Below are 25,088 nucleotides of genomic sequence, written 5' to 3'. Positions count from 1 at the left end.
AAACAAAGGTATTGGAAGCTACTCCTTTTACCATTATAGTACCTTCAAAGGGAGTGGTAGTAAAAGGATCTACTACATAGATACCTACTGCACGCTATGTCATAATTGCACAAGTACAACCTATCAGAGAGAAATCTAGATAGAAGAAGAAATTTAATGAAGATGTGGTAGTTATAACATCTGTGCAAAGAAAATTTGAAAGCTTGGCAAAGATAAAGCAAGAACCTACACCATCTACTAAGAAAAGGACCAATAAAACAACTAGTGGTCTAGAAAAGAGAAGGAAAATATCGCAGATCAATGAATCTAATGAAGTCTAAGGAAGAGAGTAAAGAAAAGGTCATGGAACAAGTAGTTGGTGAAGGCAGAACACCATTTGGTAAGGAAGCTTGGAAACCTAAGGTTGAAAATCTAAATATGCAGATTATTGAGGATGACATTTTTGTTCAATTAAATAAATATTATAGTTTATATAATCACATAGATAGAAGGAAGTTAGAGAATTCTATAGTAAGGAACATGATTATAAGGAATATTTTTTTTGATAGTATACAGAATAAGATCCCTAAAGACTTGATTAATGGGATACTAAATAGAAAGAGAAGAGTTGTAGAGGAAGATATGAAGTTAAGAACAAATTTGATTAAGAAATTATGTGAAGTAAGTATTGATGACGATGTAGAGAATATTTTTGAAAGGTATTGATCCTTTATTGAGAAATAAGAGAAGAGCAATTCTTCTTATGGGAGGAAATTATGAAGAGGTAAATAAGGAAACTGAAGGAGCCATAGTTAGCTATATGCATTCTATGACAATAACCACTAAGAAGAGTGCACAACTAGAAAGAGCAAGCCCTATGTATGTTGAGGCTAGGACACCTATTGATGATGAAGAAGAAGTTGAGGAAACTTAACAAACTAACTTACCTCCACATATAGTTATTGGGGCTGAATCCATAAGAGTGGATAGTACTCATATAATAGTAGATGATAAAGAAAATCATTTTGTAGAGTATGGGAGAATTTTTTTTGGCAATATTATTGCCTATTCTAGCTTAGATGAAGAGGATCACAAGGAAGAGGAGAAGAGAAATATTGAAAAGAAAAAGATTGCAAAAGAAGAAAAGAAAAGGGAAGAACAATAAAAAGAGATGAAGAAGATTGAAGATGAAAATAGAAAGGAGGAAGAAAGAATGAAAGAAGAAAAGAAGGAGAAAGATAGGAAAGAAGAAGAGAAGAAATTTTTTGAACTTCAAGTAGTTACACATATTGTAGCAGCTACCCCAATAACATCATTGCCTATAGTATCTGATGAGGATGATGATCAAAAAGGGTTGATGACTTCTTTGAGAAAATTATTGGAGAAGAATAAGTTTGATAAGACCTTAGATAGAACTTTGGTAGAAGCTATCTATAGAATGCAAATGATATTATAGACCACTATTACAAAACATGACATTTAGAAGAAGGCTAAAGAAATGATAAGATCTTTTGATGCAAAGTTCACCACTTTGTCCGATATTGCTTCAGTGCAAGATTAGACTAAGCATGATGCATCACTATTTGACACAGTATGCACAAATGTTAGAAATGAATTGCAAACTTTGAATGTTTGTATAAAGGAGCTAAGGAAGAGCACAGATGAAGGAAATAAATTGTATAGACAATGTGCAATGTCATACAATTACTTATCAGAGTTTGATAAATTGATTAAAGGTAGAATGAATAAGCCTCAAAATATCACTATTAGATTACAACAACCAGATGTGAGCATTAAAGATATTGAAGCTGAGATGGAGAAAACTCACAATGCTATCAAAGGCATTGATTTTGAAGAGGAGAAGGTGATCAAGAGATTCTCTATCCTTAGAGAATATTTTGTTAGAATATATAGTCTACCAATATAACTAGCTGGGTGAATTAATTATACAACTATTATTCCAATTATCAACCTTAATCAAACATAACCATGTCAAAAATATAATTAGATTCCACAACAAGATACTCATGCACAATAACACTAGATATGTTAAGTGGGGAAACCCTTGATCATAGGGAAAAACCCAGTGGGGGTGGTACACACAGGATGATGTACTAATACAAATATTCCTTGTTAGAGGATGGACCCTATTAGGAGTCTATTACAAAATTAAATACATACCCATCATTTTTAGGAGACTTTGAATCCTTATTAGGAGATTCAGACCTTGTTACAAGTTCTACAAATCCTATTAGGAGTTGTAGAAGGCAGATGGACCCACTATTCAAACAGCTTCAAGGGAAAGACCAATGAACCCACTATCCAAATGATCTATGTATTATTCCTTGCAAACTAATAGAATTAAATTGTACTTCCTTCCTCTTTATTTGTCCTGTCAACTTGACTTCTACCCCTTCTGATCTTGTAACCAGATCACAAATATTGTATCCATTAATCCCTTGGATCACTTACTCACATTCACCAAACACTCTTCTCCTTATCACACTTTGGATAGAACATAAACTCAATTAAATTTTTACAAACAAGGAAAACATCTTTCATTTATACCATATCTTTAAAATAATTCCTTGAGTCAGCCTTGAGGATTTCCCAATTAAATATTATAAGATAATTAATTAATTTACAATTACGATAGCACTTTCGGCTCATAGTCTATACAACTTCTTACACATGTGAATTTAGGACATGCACACTTGCTAACATCATCATTAGACTATCCTTTCTTACTAGTTGACCACAGATCACTAGACTATATCTTTGCTAGAAGATATAATAAGATCATTAGAAACTACTTTCCATGCACTTTGTCTCTACACTACTCTCTGTAAATTACTTATAGAGTCCATACATCTTTGACTTGGAATCTATGCATTTAACCTCATCATCAGGACACAAGGTACAACATGTCTTTAAATGCACTTCTCTTGTACATGAAAACTCTATCCATTCAAGTGTGATCTCTATCTACTCCTTTGCCACTCTTCATAGAATTAATGGTATGTTGACATGAATGACAAACATAGTCATGAATGAAAAATTTTAATACTCTCCAATGCTTAGGATACTCCCCCAAAGGAATACCATCAACATTCATGCTAACACATTTATCCCCTAAAGTTAACATTTTGTAGAGGCAATTGTAGGAGTGTTAGCATTTTGTAGATGTAATTGTAGGAGTGTCTTGTAGCAAAGACATCCTATGAAAAATTTTCCTAAACATATTTGAGCATAGTAGAAGTTGAATCATATGCTTTGTGCACACTTATTAGTATATATGATACAGTAAAAGAAAACTCAAATATGGAGCTTGAGAAGATGAATCTGGGTTTTGTAGATTTCATATCAAGAATATCAAGTATGAACAAAGTTAGGTAACACAATTTTGTTTTGACTATATAACTTTGGACACCTTTGTCATTGATGTCAAAGGAGGAGAAGAATGTAACAGAAAATTGTATAAAAATGTATATTTATGTAAGGGGGAGCTTAGCTATGTATATAGGAAATCATTGTAAAAGGAGAGATAAGGAATGTAATGATCCATCAAGACATGAATACAATTTTCATGTTTTGAAGGTAAGTTTTCTAGTAGTGTCTTTTTGTATTTATTGTTGTTATTCTATGACATCATTTTGGGACTTAGCAAATTTTCCCAAATATTGCCATCAATGCAAAAGGGAGATATTGTTGGAAATATGATAAGGAATATGAGTGAGTGTTTTCATTTATGGTGACATATATATTGTGGTATTTCAGTATAAAATAAGAGACAAAAAATTGTATGGGATAGTTTGTAGCAGTAATAGATAGATTTGGTATGTACGGATGATAGAGTACAAGTTAGAAAATATGTAGTTGAGGGCTAATAGTTGATAATGTCATGATGATATATGTTAATGCACATATCTATACATACAATACAATGATAGTTATAGAGGAATTACTACTATAGGTGATTAATAGATCAGAACAAAGCATGATAGTAAATTGAATTTCATGGATTAAAGAATTATTTTGGTAACAAAATAATTACTTAACTATGATGGGCCAACATCCTAGATGTTCACCCTAAGATTATTTAATAATTAGCCAAGTCTATAGAAGCTTCAAGATAGACTAATCAATATTTTTGATAATTTACGAGGTATAACTAAAGATCATATCTTGCGCAGCTATAAGGAAGTGAAAATGTGATGCAAACTATTGTGAAGGAAGTATATGTGATGTGTGAGCTTTGTGTGATGAAAAATATAATGAATGGTTAGAGAAAGTATGAAGTATAGCACTGAGACAGTATTGTATGTAAAACATACTTGTGAAGAAACTTATTTGTATATTGCATGTTAGGGTAGTGAGCTCTTCTTGCATAAATTGTAATTGTTCTACCAACTCCTAACAAGGTTAGAGAAGAACAGAGCACAACAATAAAACAAATTTTATGGCTTGAGGAATTACTTTGGTGACAAAATATTTACTTAACTATGATGGCCCAACATCCTAGATGTCCACCCTAAGATATTTTAATAATTAGTGAAGCATGTGGAAGCTTCAAGGCCAACTAATCAAGAGTTTTGATAATTTATAAGGTATCAGTAGATATCATATCTTGTGCAGCTAGAAGGAAGTGAACATGTGATGTGAACTATTGTGAGGGAAGTATATGTGATGTGTGAGCTTTGTGTGATGCAAAATCTGATGAATGATTAGATCAAGTCTAAATTATAGCAATGAGAGAGTATTGTATTTAAATCTATATTCATGAAGAAAATTATTTGTATATTGCATGATAGGGAAGTGGGCTCTTCTTGCATATGTTGTAATTGTTCTACCAACTCCTAATAGGTTTGAAGCAACTCCTAATAGGGTTGATGCTTTTAACAGGGCCTAGTCCTCTAACAAGGACTCGAGCCACTATATGTATTTGATAGCTTCCTAACAAGGTCAATATCCTTAACCAGATTCTTTTGTATAGTGGATCATTCTGTGGGTACCATCCCCACCGGGGTTTTCCATTAGCCAAGGTTTCCCTAGTTAAAAAATAATGGTGTTATGAGTTCTCTTTGTGCATGGCTATATTTACTATTCAACATTATTGGTTTACTTTCATATGCATTTTTCAAAGTAATTAATAATATCCAGTTGTGGGCAAAAGTTTTTAGAATATTGATTCACCACCCCCTAGTATTATCTATTTCTAATATCATGGTCATCTTTTTCTTTTTTGTCTGTCAAATGTCCCTTTGAGAGTTTGGGGCATGTATTTATGCCTCAAGATAGATAAGGTCATTCTCTATTTGTATCATATTTTTTAATGAAAAAGGCTTGTATTTGCACTCTGGCCCAACTTTATGCCACGATGCACTGCATTTCATTTTCCATATCAAAATAAATCTCCTTTGATATTTAGTGTACTTTATGAAAGCAAAAAATTCCTCACTTCATACTAATTGGTCCTCATCTCATCTCCTTAGTCTTCTAATGTCCATCTCATCCACTACCACATGGTTTAGTGTTCTGATACACCAAAAACATCCTTAGCTTGCATTCCTACATATGTCAAAAGTCCAAAATCCCAAAGCAATACATTTATATACATGGCATCCACATTATTTTACATTTCATTTGCATTCAATCTATGAGAAAAGCATGTGGCAGACATAAAGATACCATTTTCTAAGCATATAATGTGATAAACTAACACACTATGTTATCATATAAACTCCACATAGAAAAAACATAAATGCATTCATATAAAGCACGTAAAGCATGTGCATAATACATATCATAAAGTCATCATAAAAAATATACATATCATAAATGTCTCAAAATAGTATTAGAATACATGATCACGGTTTACACCAATACTAATTTCCTATAGGTGTGAACCATGAAAGAGCATATCAATAAATAAAAGAAGCCCCTCTATAAAAGAATGTGTCTATGTCAACCTATGTTGTCTCTAGCCTTAGGGTGTTTGCCTAGCCTCGATGGTGACCATCGGTCCCATCACTCATCCACTTCTTTGTGTGCTCTATGTCTACCGAGATTGTGATCTCAACCTTTGGTAGCTCTCTACCCTCCACTCTTGTGGCACTGGCATCCCATAATGCATCCTCAAGTAGTTTTCCTCTACACTTGCCTCACCCACCATCCTGTCCACCTCCAAAATAAATACCTCCCTGATACTACTAATGAATTATCAAGACTCTTGTACTACTCTTTGTGCCCTCTATACTACTACATCTTGAGAGGTTGCCACCACATCCCTCTCTACTGTAGCTCAGTCACGGTCAATCCTCAATTACTCAATCTTTATCAAATTCTCCTCTAACTGACTTAAGAACCCTATGATAACCTACATCACATGAATCTTTGACTCTATGTGACCTATCTATGCTAGCACTAGCATCTCCTCTATGCCATCTAAAGGACCCTCATCTATATCCATTGTTGGGGCTGCCTCCACACCTATGTCCTCATCTTTGTTAGACTCACCCACATCCTCACTATCATCCTTGTCATCATCTCCACCCTTACTATCATCCTCATCATCATCCCCACCCACACTATCCCCACCCTCCTCATCATCATCTCCACCCCCATTGTCTCCACCTTCCTCATCATCATCTCCCCCCTCCTCATCACCCTCCTAACCCTTGCCATCCCCTCCCTCCCCATCTATCTCCTCCTCATCATCACCCTCCTCCTCCTCCTCCCCACCCTAGTCTATATATGGCCTACCCCTCAATACTAGTATGCTTGGATCTATCAAATGCCTCATGGTAGGTGTTGAGAAAATAACTACTCATTTGTTGGCATCATGCCCACATCCATCACATATGTTGTTCGTTCCTGTAGCTTGGTCTGTAGCTCCTACAACTGTGCATAGGTTACATGTTTCCTACTAGGTGCTCCCCACTCCTTGACCTCTTCTCTTGATCACACACATAGTATGAGTCTTTTAGGAACATCTTTTGTCTCCCTAAATTGTTGACATACTCTCTATGGCAAGTACATCTCAATGACCAAGTGTTCAATGATAGTATACCCAATTAGGTATCACTCTTATCTGCAGTAAGGTAGGTGGATGCCATCTTCCTCCCACCTCAAGAAATCTCTATATGGCCTCTATACGAACTACCTCAAGGTGTCCAACTAATGTCTAAAGTACAATGTGTATTCCAATGTTCCCTGCACTAATGGTCCCCCATAGTTGTACACATATGGCATATCCTCCACCATCTCTCTCTCTTTAATAGGTTTGAATACTATGATGTGCTCATGGGCCCAAATCTATAGCAATATGGATTTGGTATTTAAGGAAAACTCAGCTCTATAAGAATCCTAGTGGAGATAATAATATAACATCCATAGTAGGCAAGGCCCCCACAAAATCATTGTCTCATTCATCACCATCTACTCTAGGACTCAATCTCATCCCATGGGGAACCCATGTCCTCTCCTAACTGGAACCAATAAGCCACCCATCACCCAATAGATCACTACAATGAAGCACTCATGTTGAGCTACTAGCACCTCCCATGCTATCTCATCATCTCTAATGCATTAACTCTGCATCCCCACATCAAAATATTTGATGTAGTACAACTCACTCTATCATGGGGTTGTATCCTACCAATAACCCATGTATCAAAATCTAAAGGATGCACCATACATCCTCCAAGGTTATAGTAGCCTCTTCAATTGGTATATGGAAGGGACTCATCTTTGAGTGTCATCTCTCTATCAATGTTGTCAACAAGCCCCTATTACCCATAATCTCAAGCATAAAGGTAATGTAGAAAACCCTGAGCCTAGATAGTATCTCTCACTCACCAATGGTCATCTTATGATAGAAGGATAGGACCTATGGCCTATGTCCCCTCATATTCAAAAAGAGAAGGTCATTTTGCATGATCATACACTTTCTATCAACTTTTTGTGGCTTTCTACCAAGTTTGACCTATGTTTGGCCAATTTTGACTACATTTGACCATGTTTGATCAAGTTGACCTAAGTTTGTTAGAGTGGAGTTTTTTTGCACCAAAAGACCAATCTATCAATGCCTGATGCAACCACTAAACTTATAGTACATAGGAGGTGGTTAAGCCCCCATCATGAATTCCAAGGGGAGTGCTAAAAAGATTTCCAACAATATCCCATTCAGTTTTATTTGAGGGTCTGAGGATTCATACCTAGGAACAAGCTCTGATACCACTTGTTAGAGTGGAGTTGTCATTGCACCAAAAGACTAATTTTTCAATGCCTCATATAACCACTCAACTTATAGTACATGAGAGGTAGTTAAGCCCTTATCATGAATCCCAAAGGGAGTGTTGACAAAATTTCCAACAAAGTTTTGACCTCTTCGTAGGTTTTTGAGCATGCACAACAAATTTTGGGCCATTTAGAATCTATTTGCATTGTTTTCACCCCCACAATATCTAGGGGTGTAGTTGGGCTTATCAACTGTGCCCATGGCCCACTTGGTCATGCCAATTGTACCCTAGGTGCAATTGGGTGTGTATTGAGTATACTTGGGGTAGTCGGGCACTTGAAGCTACCCTAGAGGCCCTGTTTGACCCTAGTAATGTGTAAGTGCATAAAATACACAGAGAGGCCTCTATGTACTTGCCAATGGTCCTATGTCTTCCCATCATTGATAGGTACATACTTGTTCTCTACAATGTTGCTTCCTTGGTAGCTTTTTCCATATCTCTTTCTCCAAAGTTCTTTTATTCCAAATTAGAGGATGAAAATGACCTCCAAATCCCTCTCCATGCCATTTTATAGCCCTTTTTCTGCCTAGATGGAAATGCAAGAGGCCTTTTCTATGTTGGTCGCGATGCTTTTTGCACTTTGAACCCCATAACTTTTGCATTTAACCTCCAATTCTTGGTATGTTAGTTTCTATGGATTCATCTCCTTGTTGTCAAAAAATTAACCTATCATATGTAATTTTTGGTCAATTTCTTAGTGGGGCACCCATATATACCACCCCTAATGGGGCGTATTTTTATTCCTTTTTCATCAGTTATTCTTTGACACAATGCTCTAAATCACATTGTATCAAAGAGGGGGAAAATGGAGATGCTAAAAAATGGTTCGTGTCTACTATTGCATCAAATCTTCATACTAATATGTCTCATTTTCTCATTTCACTAATTTTGATCTTTTTGCCAAACTTGATCATCATTCAAATATATTTGACATATTCTTCATCATTCACATCCCCTTTCAAATCAACTGTAGATCATTTTAGAATCGAATCCTATTTTATCTAAATTTTCCAAAACCTACTCTTAATCATTTCAACATCATCAAAATCTTATACAATCAACCCTCAACCATTTCAATACCATTGGAATCCTTTCTAATCAACCCAAAACTATCTCAAATCAACTCAAAAATTCCCTGAATCAACCCTAAACCATTTTGAGTCAACCCTAATCAGTCATAAACATGTCAATCATCCCTAATCAATTAAAACTTATCTAGCCCTAGGCATTTTCATGTCCCTTAGTGCCTTTTTAATCTATCAAACCTATCAAATCCTACCATAGCACAACCATGTCCCTCAGTGCTAGGTTGATCTATCATATTTATCATGTGATAATTGACATTGTTGAGTCCCTCAGTATCAAATTTTGGCCTTATCTAGTCAATTTAATAACATTGATGATGTATGTTGATGTTATAATGATCAATCATATCAATCGACTTTGATCTTGTGGCATTTACAATGTCTGATCATGGCTTTGATCTACCCACCATCATCCTAGTTGATCTGCATAATCATCACAATTCATCAAAAGGGTAATCCCACATTTATTTTATCAATTTGGCCAATCATTTACTAATTTTATTTATAGGATTAGATAGCCCATAATATGTTCCTATGTTATTTCTATCAATTTTTTACATCCCACTTTACTAATTACTCTTATTTAATTAATATTTATTGATTAATTGATCCATTTGTGAACTAGGGGAATGCTCAATTTTCTAAGTCCTATTTTCCCATTTCTAATTTCTACTTTGCTAATTTAAATTGTGTGAAATTATGAATTTTTAATTCAAAATTCCACATAGTCCTACCACATAGTCATAGTGCATCATTTATCCTCTTTCTACACTTGGATAATATGTGTCATATTTGGCATATATTATTTCTTGCGCATGACTATAATAAGCCGCACTTGTCAGATTCTTGTCTACACTTGGCTATGATGTGTCATAGGCTTGGCATAGATTCTCTTCTATTTTTGGTCATGATGAATTATATGTGTCATGGAATCATACATATGGCATATTGCATCATTTTTATCATAGATATTCTAAAGAATATTGTGCCAAATTGTACACTTGAAATGACAAATGTCCATCTCCTCATTCATGTCTAATCTCTTGCATTTTGGCTATAAATTGAGCCATTTTACACTCTTTTAGAGGCTTGAACCATGTTCTCTTGAAGCATTCCCAAACCATTCTTCTAGTATTCTTAGTAGCATTCATCCTATCACTTTATTGTTAGCCTTTTTGCTTTCAATTGTGTGTACACTATAGGCAATTGGAGCTATATCAACAATGGGGAAGAAAAAAGGAAATGTGAACTAGATTTGAAAAGGGGATTTTGTTGTTTTCAATCTCCTTATTTTCAATAATTTTCATGGTGTACTAGAGTAGATGTTTCATATTTTAATTGATTTTGTGGTTTCTCATAGTATGCTAATGCACCTATTTTCTATTCCTACACACACTAGGACAAGACAATGTGATCTTTCTTAAGAGCTAGTCAATTCTACTAAGTGGTGAAAACTTGGAAAAAAGTGATACTTGAGACCCTTTCACTTATATCTATCATCATCTTTCTTTTCAGTCATGAACCATTCATCTCATATTTCTTTGCCTTACCTAGCTTGGAGCTAACTCTTGTCTAGGTCTAGGGGGCGCAAATTGTTTAAGCTTATCAAGGTCTCTTAGTTGAATTAGGGTCTCAACCCTATCATGAGTTGCTTCAACCCTGTTAAGAGTTGGTAGAACAATTACAATGTGTGCAAGAAGAGCCCACTTCCCTAACATGCAATATAAAAATAAGTTTCTTCACAAGTATAGATATACATACAATACTATCTCACTAGTGCACTTTTTGAATATTCTTATCATACACCAGATCTTGCATCATACAAATCTCGCATATCACATAAACTTCACAATAATTTGCATCACATATATTAACTTCATACTAGTTGCACAAGATATGATCTTTACTTATACCTTTCAAATTATCAAAACTCTTGATCAACCATCTTTGAAGCTTCCACACACTTGGATGATTATAAAAATAACTTGGGGTAAACATGTAAGATGTTGGAACATCATAGTAAAGTAATTATTATGTTACCAAAATAATTCCTTAAGCTATACGATTCATTTTACTGTCGTGCTTTGTTCTTCTCTGTCACTTACATGTACTGGTAATTCCTCTATAACTATCACCATACTATTTGTATAGATTTGTGCATGAAATACATCATCATGACACTATCAACTATCACTCCTCAACTATGCATGTGCTAACTTGTACTATGTCATACATATCAAATCTATCTCTATGTTGTTGCAAACTATCCAATACTTCGACAATTTTTTGTTTCTTATTTCATACTAAAATACCATAATATATATATTGCCATAAATGAAAACACTCATTCATCTTGCTAACCATATTTCCAAGAATCTTCCCCTTTGAAATTGATGGAAATATTTGGGAAAAATGGCTAAGTCCCAAAATGATGTCATACAAAACAACATTAAATAGAAAAAGATACTGCTCAAAACTAGCATTCAAAACTTGAAAAGTTTATTCATGTCTTGATGGATCATTACATTCCTTATCTCTCTTTTTATAGTGATTTCCTATATACATATCTAAGCTCCTCCTATCATGTATATACATTCTTATACAATTTAGCCTTGATGGATCATTACATTCCTTATCTCTCCTTTTACAATGATTTCCTATGTACATAGCTAAGCTCCCCCTTACATGTATATACACTCTTATACAATTTTCCTATACATTCTTCTCCCCCTTTTACATCAATGAAAAAGGTGTCCAAAATTATATTTTCAAAAAAAGAGTATGTTACCTTACTTTGTTCTAACTTGAGATTCTTGATATGCAATCTGTAAAACCAAGTTTCATCTTCTCAAGTTCCTTCTTCAAGTTCTCTTTTACTGTATTAGATATATTGATAAGTGTGCACAATGCATATGATGCAACTTCAACAATGCTCAAATTTTTGTAGGCAAATTTTTCATTGGATGCCTTTTTTGCAAGACACTCCAATTGCTTCAGAAAAATGGTAATTTTAGAGGATAAATATTCTCTGTGGATAGATAATCTCTTGATCACCTTCTCCTTTTCAAATTCAATGCCTCTAATAGCATTGTGAACTATCTCCATCTTAGCTTCAATATCTTCAATGCTTAGATTAGGCTGATGTAATTTGATAATGAGTGTTTAAAGATCACTCATTCTTCCTTTGATCAGGTTATCAAACTCTGATAAGTAATTGTAAGACATTCCACATTGTCCATACAATTTGTTTCTTTCATCTATGCACTTCCTTAGCTCCTTTATGTAAATGTTCAAAATCTGCAAGTCATTTCTATCATTTGTGCATATTGTGTCAAATAGTGATGCATCATGCTTAGTTTGAGCTTGCACTAAAGCAATGTCAGTCAAAGTGGTGAACTCTACATCAAAAAATCTTATCATTTCCTTAGCCTTCTTTTGAATGTTAGATTCTACAATAATGGTTGGCACTATAATTTTCGTTCTGTCCATAAATTTTTCCAAAGTTCTCTCTAAAGTCTTAACAAAATTTTTCTTCTCCAACAATTTTCTCAAAGAAGTCATCAACCCCCTTTGATCATCATCCTCTTCTTTCATTCTTTCTTACTCCTTTCTCTTGTTTTCTTTCTTTGTTTCCTCTTCCTCTTTTCTCTTCTCATCTTCAATTCTCTTCATTTATTTTTCTTATTCTTTCCTTTCCTTTTCCTCTTCTTCAATCTTCTCCTTTTCAACATTTCCTTTTTCCTCTTCCTCATCATCCTCTTCATCATAGCTATAATAGGCAGTAATATTGCCAACAATGTTACTTCCATACTTTGCAAAAGGATTTTCTTTATCATCTATAGTTATATGTGTTCTATCTACTTGCATGGATTCAGTCCCAATAACTATATGTGGAGGTGAGTTAGTTTGTTAAGTTTCTTCAACCTCTTCTTTAGCATCAGTAGGTGTACTGATCTCAAAATACACTGGGCTTTCTCTTTTTGGCTATCACTCTCCTTAGTGGATTTAGGCATATAAGTCATATAACTAACTATGGTTCCTTCAGTTTCTTGTTTACCTCTGTTGGAATTATTTAGAATAACTGGGGGGGGGGGGGTGAATTAGTTATCCAAGGTCCAAATGTATAAATAAAATGTTTCATAGCTTAGTGAACCCTTAAAACATTCATATCCATGCATGCATCCATAAGATTATGCAATCACTTAAAAAATTGTAGGTTACTATCAAATCAGCTTGCAAAAATGTAAGCATAAAACATAATGATTTACGTGGAAACCCAATTTGAGAAAAACCACCAGTAACATGCTACTTTTTTTCACTCTTCTAAAGTGATGCGTTATGAAAGGAAATCTTGTTAAAGGTTACAATACACACTGTTAAATGTGAACCTATTAAAGGATTTCAATCACCCTATTAGGAGTGAGCATTATTAGAGGACTTTAGGCTATTCACTTGGAATGCTAGCTGGTTAAAGGATTTACAAATGACTATTAGGTCAACCTTTATCCAAAGGATTTAATTAGACTGATACAATTGTTAGAGACTAAAAATAGAGCTTTGATCTGATACAACTTACAAGTTATCTTACAGATTATAGATCTATGTTTAGTCCTCCATTCTACTTTTCCTTCATACTTTTTAGCTCTGATAGCTTGTTCACCCTTCAAGCATTCAACTCCTTAATCCTTCTTGCTTAACATGCCATTTTAGACTCTTCATTTAGATCACTTGATTAAAAAAACCCTTTACTCCTTGTCTTTCTTAGGTTCTTGCACATGACAACTTTGCTTCATGACCAGACATTCCTATAAATAGGAAATTTAGATATTTTGCTGCTCATTCTCCATCATCCAAATTAGGGTTTAGATGGATTAGGTAGGATACAATGTATCTACCCCATATCTCATATCTCTTCTAGAAACTTCTCATAGAATTCAAGAAAATAAACTTTTCAGCTTAGATTCAGCAAATCTTTGATCTTTTGAATAATGCAGCAGCTTGGTATTATCAACCTTCTGATGTTTGACACATACTACATTGCTTGGAATCCATTATAAAATCACTCGGCATCAACTAAAGTTTATTGGTGCTTGGCATCAACTAAACTTTACTTGGCATCAACTATTTTGCTTGACATTCACTAGAATTTTCTTTTACTCAGCTCCAACTAAATTTTTGCTTGGCTTGCACTATCTTTTCTTGACACCTACTATCCACTTGGTCAAGCTTGATAGAAAAACTTTGTGTAATTTGTTCTTCTAAACTTTCTTAGTGTAGCCAACATTTGTAACCTCAACTAGATTATCAATACATCATGTCATTACTATCTTAACTGATCCTTGTACTTCATTACATAATCATAACTCAACCTTTCCTCTAGGTTCTATTGTTACCTCTTATTGATCAAATTTCTCTTCATCAATCAACTAAGTGATATTACTTGAATCTTATAAGTAGTTGTCTTACCAAAAAATAACGGGTTTGACATTAGTGACAAAACAATGATTAAAACACAGTCTTCTTCAACAATCTCCCTCCTTTTTCTTCAACAATGATCTTTTCAATTAGATCTTAACAATCTCCCTCTTTGGCATTGATGGCAAACCAAACCGATCAACTAAGTTAGTCAAAAAAATTGCAATGAAAATGGTAAAAAGATAGTATTAGTAAAATGACCATAACTTTCTCTTAGAATATTAGATTCTAGACTTCTTATAGGTGTTCGAAAGCTAATTCAAAGCACTAAAACTTGGTGTAGGTTTAGTTTTGTGATTTTAAATTTTTTTGAAGTTTTAAGAGCCTAGAAGTCAGATGTTATTTATTTTGAGAATAGATTAGGGCATAACTTGGGCATATGGAGTCAGATTTTGGACTTTGAGTAGTAAAAAAAAAAAGCTCTTGGAGATCTCTACACATTGGCTCAAATTTGGTGTAGTTTTGGAATGGTTTATTTGGTGATATATTGATATGAATGATTTATGATATATATTGAGTATGGTAACATTGTGAATTTATGGCATTGTATATTTTGGAGATTTGGATTTGATGTCATTGTATACTCAGTTCATATTTTAGATTGTTCTCATGATGATATGGTTATCATCATTTGGTTTGAATATGTATGATGACTTGTTGGGTCTACAAGTTGTGCAGTGTTGTAAATGCTTTACACTTATAGGTTGCATTTATGGCTTGGTTATGGGTTGTCTTTGCCTATTGATCTTTTATTATTGATGCATATTCAGATTGGTGGCTTGTATTTGGGTTTTCTATGCCCTAAGTCACATGATTTGTTGATTTTAATTCATGTAGAAAGGATGAGATGTTCTTAATAGGTATAGTCATGGTGGAGGATTGTGGTTGACTATTTTATACTATTAGGTTGCACATATTGAGAGCCAGATGCTCGGTTCATGGATGTGATCATGGTGCCATGGATTTTGGCATGACATGATTGGACATATAGGTACATCCTTAATGTTCATTGATTTGGATTCTTGATTTGGTTATAGTGGTATATTATCTTCTTGGTTGAGGATCATGGTTATTTGGTTTCTTTTGAGGAGCTCATGATGTGCACTTTGAGTTCTTTGATGGTTTGATGCCTTGATTGATTCTCATGGTTAGATGATGGTTTTTATCATGATGTCATGGATAACTTGGATACAGAGTTTAGTGGGAACTTGTGATAGTGATGAGGTGACAGTGCAAGATTAGTTCTTGGTTTGGTTTGTATCTTCTTGGTTTGGAGATCTTGGTTTCACTTGGTACTGACACTTTGGTTGTGTGAGTGTAGACCTGGAGGATCTTCATCTAGGAGATGGATTTTATGATGCCATGGGCTACTAGGTACCACAATTGAGTGGGAGTTGTTGGCATTGGTATATTTATTCAATGTTTGCAGATGTTGGAGGTTTTTCTTAGATTGTGTTGCTTCAAAAGCATCTTTGACATTTGCATGGTGCACTTGGTTATCTTCATAATGTGTGGAGATGGTTATATCTTGAGGACTTGTGGAGTCTTGGTAAAGGTGTGGCTTATGCTTTCATTTGACATGTTATCCTTGGTGTGAGGATGGTTTTATTATTATGTCATGGTATACTCTTGATATGCATTTAGATTTTTGGTATGTTATATTATGTTCATATGGAGCATGTTATCTCTTTGGTTGAGATAATTAGATCATGTTGTCATATTTATGTTCTTGAGGCCATGGTTGGAACTTTGACATTGATCTTGGTATAGTTTCTTGGTACTGAGTATATTGATCATAAGCTGGATACTTCATTATATTGCTATGTTGCATTTGGAGTTGGCATAGATTGATTGGTTAAAGGTGGTCATGGATACTTAGAGATGGTGGTGATGTTGATTTCTCTTGGATTAGAGAAGTATTTGTTGGGACGGTTGATGGTTTCAATAGGAAGACCGAGGGGTAGTCACCTAATATGGACCTGAGAGGAGATTGTTCTTTTTGAGTCTTGGTTGGAGACTTGGATATCTTGGTGAACATTCTCATTCCCCACTCTTAGTCTACTGGATGGTTTGCTACTTGAGAGGTATAGCCCATTGTTTCTCTTAGGTGCATTACATTTATGCTTGTCTTTCATGGAAATGGATCTTGAGCTATGGCACATGATTTACTTCTCGAGGGTTCATTTGAGAGATGGTTTAGCATTGGTTATCTCCATTTGCATATGTTGTTAAGTTGGTTCAGTTTGGGATATGGTTTTATATTGGGCATATTCCTTGGTTTAGGAATGGTTATTCCTTGAGTTAGGAATTGTTTATGAGTTTGATCTTCTTGTGAGAGGCTTACATCCATGATTTATTTTATGGTATGGTTTGGGTGTTGTTGAGGCTTCTTGTTGGGGTTTTATGGAGGAGATCATATATAGTTTACATATAGAGGTGTGTGTAGGAGGACATGATACAGGTTATGATTGTCATGGTTTTTCTTTGGTCTTGGTTATCTTCTTGGATGTACTGTTTCACTAACATTGGATTTGAGATTGGTTAGAAATTGTGATCATTAATTTGTGCTCATGTATGTCATGTGAGAGATGACATGTTTATTTATTTATCTCTTTCCTTTTTTGGTTGTGGAGAATGTGGGAGAGCATTGGAGACTTCTTATGAGAGTTGTTCTTGTAGGTTATTGGTTTATGTATTGTGGATGTCCTTGAGGTTACATGGATTCACTTCTTTAAGATGTCTTGAGTGAATTGGTTATAGAATTGACATTATCTTTTGTAGTGGGAGCTTCTTAGTATATATGTGGTAGGTATTGCTCTTGAGGCTTGTGATTATAGGTTATAGATTGTATATGTTAATGATGTGAGATTCACTTGGTATACCTTTGGAGGTATGGATAGTTGGATGGATTTGGCACTTTGTGTGGGTGCTATTTCAGCTATGAATATTTTTGACAACTAAAAATGCATGTGATTACCTTTGGGTCAGGTTTTTGTGCTTGGCATTTTAGTTGGTATAGGATTTTATGATCTTCTAATGCAATAGGTTAAGTGGCTTTCTCTTTGGATGGATTCTATGTATGTCCAGTGGTAGTGGCATAATAGGATGTGAGATTATTCATGTTTGGGAAGCTAGATACTTTGATTTTTTTGCAGGTACTAGGATGGAGTACTTTATGTACTTTGATCCATGATGGTGGATGTATTGGGAGGGATTTTTCCCTTGTTCATTTATGTGGCTACACATTGACCCTATGCAATATATACAACAAGTGAGAGATTGTTGAGAAAATGGGTGTTGCACACATTGCATAGTATTTTTATATTGTATTATTTTATTTTATTATGTAATGTTGCACCTAGATGGACGTGCAACATGTAAAGATTCCCATTGGATATACTTGATGAGTTTTATTGTAACATTCTGATAATATTTCATATAATTATTTAATATTGGAGAAAAGAGTTAAATTTCCAATATTAAATGTGGGGTCAGTGGGTTAGGTAGCACATAGTTTTAGCACATGATTTATGTAATACCACTTGGTGGTTTTGTGGGACTTGCTACTATATAAGCAGCCATAAGGGTAGTTGTTGGAGTGAGAAGAAGAAGAAAAAAAGAGAAAGAGTTGAGCAGGACAAGGCTTGACAAGTTAGCCAAGGGAACATTTGTGAAGTTTAGAAGCATGGCATTAAATGTGTGGATTCATGCTTGTTCACATAGATTTCTCAGTTGTGGCTATGGCTTTGAAGGCTTCCATGGTTGTATTGCAATGGTGTTGTTGCTGAATAATACATGCTGATAGATGTTTTTGGAGGCTAGATTTTTCCCTCAATGAAGGTTTCCCAGGATATATCTTGTGTCACAATTTTTGTGGGTATGTTGTCTATTCTCTTGCATGTGGATTTCAATTGCATGTTTACTTCATATCTATTATGAGCTATGTGAAAACAATTATTTCTTTGTTGCGATGTTCATCATTTAATTGATTTTTTACTTGACTTACACTATCTTTGCTTGGCACCTACTATCCACTCGGTCAAGCTTGGTAGACAAACTTTGTGTAACTTGTTCTTCTAAAATTTGTTAGTATAGCCAACATTTGCAACCTTAAGTATATTATCAATACATTATGTCATCACTATTTTAATTGATCCTTGTACTTCATTACATAATCATAACTCAACCTTTCCTCTAGGTGCTATTGTTACCTCTTATTGATCAAACCCTCTTCATCAATTAACTAAGTGATAGTACTTTAATCTTATAAGCATTTGTCTTACCAAAAAATAGCAAGTTTGACATCAATGACAAAACAATGATTGAAACACATAGTCTTCTTCAACAATCTCCCTCTTTTTTCTTCAACAATGATATTTTCAATCAGATCTCAACAATCTCTCTCTTTGGCATTGATGACAAACCAAATTGATCAACTAAGTCAGTCAAATGATGAGCATCTTGTTCAGCCAAACTGACTAGGTCAAAATAGTAAGACAATATCAAAAAGAAAATAATTCCTTGTATTGAAATCTCTCCCCCTATCAACAACTTTCATCTTCTGATTAGGTTACAAATTCCTTTTGATAACTCCCTCTTAGTTCCTTTTTGTATCTCCCTCTTACTAGGTAGATTAGGATTTCTCCCTCTTTCTTACATTCTTCTCTATCTCCCTCATCATACATGTGTCCTTTTCTAATAAAAAATTATACTAGTTTGATTAGTAGAACATTTCCCTCTATAATTATACATTCTGGCTTTTGATCAATATCTCCCTGTCTATTCTGACTCTTGATCAGTAGAATATCTCCCTCTTTGACAACAATGCCAAAGACATACACCAAAAACTTGTCATCTTAAAACATGTAGCTATAGGCTTTTGCAGTTTCTTTTGTTTCTCCCTCTGTCACCTTGCTTGTGACTGATTTGAAGTTTTAGCTTTGTGATTACTTTAGGCAACTCCTAAAGTAAGATCCACTACATTATATGAATATCAACTTGTTTGATGTAGGGTACTTCTTCTATTACTTAAATATCCTTTGATAGGGGTATCATCCCTAATTTACCTCTTAGATACTCATGAGCATCCTTAGGTAATGCTTTTATGAAGATATCATCAATTTTCTCCTTTGTATTAACATATTCCATCTTCACCTCTTTATCTTGAATTCTCTCAAGTAATGATACTTGATTGAAATGTGTTTGATCTTTATGTGCATCACTGGATTCTTTGATATATTGATAGCACTTGTATTATCACAATAAAGTATCACTAGTTCTATGATCTCTTCCTTCATTCCTTTGAGTAACTTCTTGATCTACACAATGTTAGTACATTTTATAGCAGTAGCAACATATTCAGCTTCAATAGTAGATTGTGAAGTGCAATTTTGTTTCTTGCTAGTCCATGTAACTAGTCTCTTGCCTAAGAAAAATGCTCCTCCACTAGTGCTCTTTTTGTCATCAATGTTTCTAGCCCAATCAACATCAGTGTAGGCTCTCAATTTAAAATTTTCATTCTTCTTGTAGTATAAACTAAACTCTTATGTTCCTTTTAGATATCTCATTATTCTCTTCACAACCATTAAGTGATTCTCCCTAGGATTAGTGGAGAATCTTGCAACTATTCCTACAAATAATGCAATGTCAAGTCTACTATGTACTATGTATTGTAATTTTCCACTCATAGACCTATATAATGTTTGATTCACCTCAGCTAAATCATCATTCTTTGACAACTTGTGTCTATCACCATATGTGTATTTACTCGTTTAGAATCCTCTAATCCAAAAGTCTTCAATATTTCTTTAACATACTTTGACTGAGTGATGTATATACCATATGTCATCTGATATACTTACAAACCTAAAAAAAATTTGATCCCTCCAAACATAGACATTTCAAATTCTTGCTTCATCTAATTTGCAAAATCTTTACATAAATCATCTTAACCTCCAAATATGATATCATCGACAAATATTTCAGATTGCAAAATAACTTTTCCTTTCTCTGTCTTCATGTACAGATTGTTATTATCATTATTCCTTTCAAATCTAATCTTCACAAGATAATTATAGAGTCTCTCATACCATGCTTTTGGTGCTTGTTTCAAACCATATAGAGCTCTGTGCAATCTACATACCATGTTCTTATTGTTAACATCAACAAAACCTTCTGGTTTTTCTATGCAAACTTCTTCTAATATGCCATTCAGAAATGCATATTTAACATCCATTTGATAAAATTTGAAACCTTTGTATCCAGAATAAGCAAGTAGAATAAGCAAGTAGAATTCTTACTCCCATTTTTGCAACAAGGGCAAATGTCTCTCCATAGTCAATTCCTTCCTCTTGTGCATATCCTTTGTAAACTAATCTTGCTTTGTTTCTTGTGACTTCACCATTCTTATCTAACTTGTTTTTGAATACCCACTTGGTGCCAATTACATTTTTGTCTTCTAGTCTAGGAATCGGACTCCATTTTTTGTTCTTCTCTATTTGTTCAATCTCTTCTTCCATGGCTTTATACCAGTCCAAATCTTCTAATGCATCTTTCACTATTTTGAGTTCCTTCATACTTAGCAAACATGATTCACTTCTCAATGTATTTCTTGTCATTGGCCTAACATCTTTATCTCCAATGATTTGAGCAACAAGATGATGTCTTTTTACATATTTAGATAATCTTGGCTCAACTCTTGTTTCTTCATTTTGTCTTTTAAATGTAGAATCACTATGCACATCTCTATTAAGTATCTTAGTAGCTCTTTCATGTACACTAACCTTAGAATCAAAATGTGCACCCACTTCATTCTATAACTCAACATCTAAATGTAGCTTAGTTCCTGAGTGCAACTCAACATTCATAGGATGTGACTCAACAATCACTGAAACTTGCTGTTGGTTTCTAGCTTGATTTACAACATCTTCTTCAACAGGTGTAGCTTTATAAAATTATACAAATGATTTGTATTCTTCTGGTTCTTTCATAGGTTTAGCCTCATGTACTTTTGTATATTCATCAAAGTTCACATTTGCACTTTCCAAAACTTTGTTAGTGTTAGTATTCAAACACTTATAAGCTTTACTTCTTGTGGAATATCTAAGGACTATACCTTCTTCACTTTTTGCATCAATTTTACCATTCCTAACATCTTAAGAATGTAACATTTACGTAAAAATACCTTAAAGTATTTTACGTTGGGTGAGTATCCATACCATAGTTCAAAAGGTGTTGAATGAGTACCTTTCTTGATTTGCACATGGTTCAAGGTATAGACAGTTGTACTTACAACTTCTCTCTAGTATTTCAGAGTAACATTCTTCTCCATCATGAGTGTTCTAGCACAATCCATTATAGATCTATTTCTTCTTTCAAGTATTCCATTTTGTGAAGGGGTCCTAGGGGTAGATGTTTGTCTTTTGATTCCTCTATCATTACAGAACATCTCAAACTCATTTGATGTGAATTCTCCTCCTCTATCTGATCTCAAAAATTTCAGACTCTTTCCTATTTCTTTCTCAACTCTTGCTAAGTATGACTTAAACATTTTAAAAGCATCAAATTTTTGTTTAAAAAACATGATTTTCATCATTCTAGAATAATCATCAACAAATAAAATTATGTACTTATCTCCCTTATAGCTTTGCACCTCAATTGGTCCACACAATTCAGTATGAACAATCTCTAGTATTTCTTTAGAGGTATAAGCTTTAGTCTTAAAGGTTGAATTTGTCATTTTTTCTAACTGACATTGTTTGCACATTGTGTTGTCAAGTTTCTTCAACTTAGGAAAACCTCTAACTTTCTTCATGTTACTGATACTAACCAAGTTATCAAAATTAACATGACATAACTCTTGTGCCATAGCCATACATCATCAAATATTACAACAAGACACGTAGCATCCTCTATATCAAGATAGAATAGATTACTTCTAGTTTGATCACCTTTTTCCAATCAATTTTCCATTAGTATCATATATCTTAGCAATCTTATTTTCAAACTAAACCTTACATCCTAAATTATTTAATTGTGACACACTTAAAAGACTATAGTTTAGTCCTTCAACATAGTAAGCATTGTCAAATGAAATCTTGTTTGTGAGTTTGATAAAACCTTTTCCTTTTATTAAACATGGTGCATCATTGCCAAATCTTACACTATTTCCTTCATAAAAATTTAAGATAATCAACTTGAGTTTGATAGAACCTTTTCCTTTTATCAAACATGGTGCATCATTGCCAAATCTTTCACTATTTCCTTCATAAAAATTTAAGGTAATCAACTTACTTTTGTCTCTAGTCATATGATGTGAGCATCCACTATTAATGATCCATCTATCATTTTTTTTCAGACAAGTCACAAGTGTAGTTGCCTCATCTTCATCAGATTCAACCTTTATTGCAACATACACCACTTCATCATCATGTTCATCAGAATCATCCATTGTTTCCTCTTCAACAATGTAGCTTGACTTCTTGTCTTTATCTCTATAATATTTGTTGTCATCTTCTCTTCTATTTTTGTACTTATCACCACCTCTGTAGTTCTTCTTATGTGTACATATTGTAGCAATATGACCAACCTCATTGTAATTGAAACAAATGATAGGTAACTTACCTTTGAACTTAACTTTACCTTTATGGAATCTTGTTGCCAGTAGTGCTTCCAGTTATTCAACATCTTCCTCATTTGTATCACTATCACTAGACACATATTTTATCTTTCTCTTCTTCTTTTGCTTCACCTCATCAAAATCTTTTAATTAAAAATTAGCTTTGAAAGCAGATTCAAGACTCTCAGGTTTGTAATTGTCATAGTTAGATAGTTCAAAAGAAGTGAGTCTACCTACCAAACCCTCAAGGGTTACATCATTTCCTGGAATACATATTAGTTCTTGAATTGTAGAAAATCTAATAGCATAAATAGGTAGTAGTTTTCTCAAGACTTTGCTTAGCATAGTTTCATCATCTATCTAACCAATAGCTCCTTTTATTGCACTAACAACTTCTTTTATCCTAGCAAAATATTGAGCAATATTCTCACCTTCTTTCATTCTCATATCATCAAACTTACCTCTAAGACTCTTAGATTTGGCTCTTTGAATATTTTTGTCTCCTCCATAGATGTTGTGTAGGGAATCCCACATTTTCTTTGTACTGTCACAACCTTTGATATCATCAAATTCAACATAGCTTAGAGTAGAGGCAATCTCCAACAATGCTTGATTGTGTTCTTTCTTCTTCTTCATATTTTCAGCAGTTAGAGCTCCAGCTGGATCAACATGTTCCACTAAAATGGTAGATTATGGATGATCTCCAAGTCCTCCAAGGTAGCTTCATCAAAATTTTCCATGTAGGAAATTTATCTCTATTAAGCTTGGGTACATCTCTTTTTGACATCTTGATCTTTCTGCTTCTAGTACCTTCAAACTAGTCCTCTTAAGTAGATGGCTCTGATACCAATTTTTGGAATTCTTTAGAATAACTGGGGGGGGGTTGAATCACTTATCTAAGGTCTATATGTATAAATAAAACTTTTAACAGCTTAGTGAACCCTTAAAACATTTATATCCATGCATGCATCCATACTATTATGCAATCACTTAAAAACTTGTAGGTTACTATCAAATCAACTTGTAGAAATGTAAAGCATAAAACATAATAGATTGATCAATGCACTTGACACAATGATTTATGTGGAAACCCAATTTGAGAAAAACCACCAATAATATGCTACCCTTTTTCACTCTTTTGAAGTGATGCTCTATGAAAGGCCAACCCTGTTAAGGGTTATGATACACACTATTAAATGTGACCCTATTAAAGGATTTCAATTTCTTAGTTAGGAGTGAGCCTTGTTAGAGGACTTTAAGCCATTCACTTGGAATGCCACCTGATTAAATGATTTACAAATGACTGTTAGGTCAACCTTAATCCAAAGAATTTACCTTAGACTGATACAATCATTAGAGAGTAATAGTAGAGCTTTCATCTGATACAACTTACAACTTATCTTGCAGATTACAAATCTTTGTTTAGTCCTCCATTCTACTTGGCCTTCATACTTTGCAACTCTGATAGCTCATTCACCCTTTAAGCATTCATCTCCTTAAGCCTTCTTTCTTAACATGTTATTGTAGACTCTTCTTTTAGGTCACTTGATAAAGAAAAACCTTTTACTCCTTGGTCTTCCTTAGGTTCTCGCACATGACAACTTTGCTTCATGACCAGAAATTCCTATAAAT

At 34.1% G+C, this 25,088-nt stretch overlaps 1 pseudogene; it reads left to right on the top strand.

Moving 5' to 3' along the window:
• Nucleotides 1-1,720: 1,720 nt before the first annotated feature.
• Nucleotides 1,721-25,088, top strand: part of LOC149567511 (DNA mismatch repair protein MSH2-like) — a 73,339-nt pseudogene continuing 49,971 nt past the window's right edge.

Source organism: Cupressus sempervirens, chromosome 3, assembly GCF_028749045.1.
Source record: "Cupressus sempervirens isolate cs-2001-9-10 chromosome 3, ASM2874904v1, whole genome shotgun sequence".
NCBI classification, from domain to species: Eukaryota; Viridiplantae; Streptophyta; class Pinopsida; order Cupressales; family Cupressaceae; genus Cupressus; species Cupressus sempervirens.
Note: the sequence above shows the minus strand (reverse complement) of the source record. Positions and strands in the feature narration are given on the sequence as shown.